The following is a 1,386-nucleotide window of genomic DNA, read 5'->3' on the forward strand; positions in this document are numbered from 1 at the left end:
AGGATGCTCCATGTTCTCTCTCGGGTAAAAAATATTTGCTGCAAATTGGAATTTATAAACAGCTCTCACAAATACTAGTTAGAATGGGCTGGTGGGACTCTGTTCACTGAGTCCAAATCAAACCTTACATTTACAGATTGAAATGATGCCTCATTTGCCAGCCAAATTAACACATGCAGTGACCTGAAAGTCAGGCTCAGTTCTATCTAGCTCCTGCTCTGTAGCTGGTATTCTTACTAAGAAAACAGCAAGAAGGGCAACTCTGTCCTACTTTGTTCCTTGGCAGGTCCCAGGAGGAGTAGGAATTTTGACAGACCTTAATTAAAGGGATGCAGCTATTGGGATGATGATGATAATATTAAAAGCATATTTCCTTATGTATTTATGTTAACCAAAACAAGGCCACATCAATATTTGAAAGCTTGCAAAATCCATGTACAGAGGCATATCTACACACACACATGTACATATATATGCCTCAGTTTAATTAAATCTGAGATAACATTGGTCCTGAGTTGAGGCAACCAAAGAGGGGATGTGGGATGAGCTAACTCATGCTTGATAAGGTAGCCCAGGCTTCTGCTTTCTTGTTCGTTTTCTCTTACTCTTGTTTTTTTTTTTTTTAAATTAGCTTCACCACTCCAGCCTGTCAGTTCATTAATATGACATAGCTTATGGGTATGGCCATTTTATGCTAGTTTAATAGCCACAGAATAATAATAAAGCCCCCACAGTTTAATTAGCTAGTGTTTCCTTTGTTTGGTTGGTTTTAATACCACTACTTCTCTAGTTCATGGCAGAGATTTCCAATGCAAGACCTGGATTTCTAATGTCAGGGAAGTGTATGGGGGGGGGGGGAAGAGCCACACCTCAGTAACCAGCTGTTCAACATTTGCTATACCGTGAAAGAAAGAAAGGGGTGGAGAAAGAGAGAGAAGAAAGAAAGAGGACGGGGAGACAGACAACAAAAAAAGAGAGAAAGAGAAGGGGGGGGAAGAGAAAAGAAAAAAGCAAAGAAAAAGGTGTGTGGCTGGAGGGGAAAACAAGGCCAGGTTTGTCAGGGCTTGAGGCTGCGGGGGTGTCGCTCTCCTCGCATCCCCCGCCAGGGCCGAAAAGGAGCGGGCTGGGCGCGGAGGCGCAGGGTAGCCCAGGCGAGGGCAGGCGCGGAGCTGGCTCTGGCACCTGCATTTTTGGGGCCTCATATGGGGCCCCGGCCGGCGGGGCCTCCTTAGCGCGGCGGGGGAGCTGCTGGAAGTTGGAGCCGAGTTGCTCTTCTAAGTGCGGCTGCTGGTGATTCCTGGTTCCCCTGACAAAAGCGGGGGGCGCTCAGGCGCCGCAGCCTCCCCCGCCCTGCGCGCAGCGGCCCCGGCCCCGGCCGGCTCAGCA

This window comes from Gavialis gangeticus, unplaced genomic scaffold, assembly GCF_001723915.1.
Source record: "Gavialis gangeticus isolate Ggan-Ray unplaced genomic scaffold, GavGan_comp1, whole genome shotgun sequence".
In the NCBI taxonomy this organism is placed as follows: Eukaryota; Metazoa; Chordata; order Crocodylia; family Gavialidae; genus Gavialis; species Gavialis gangeticus.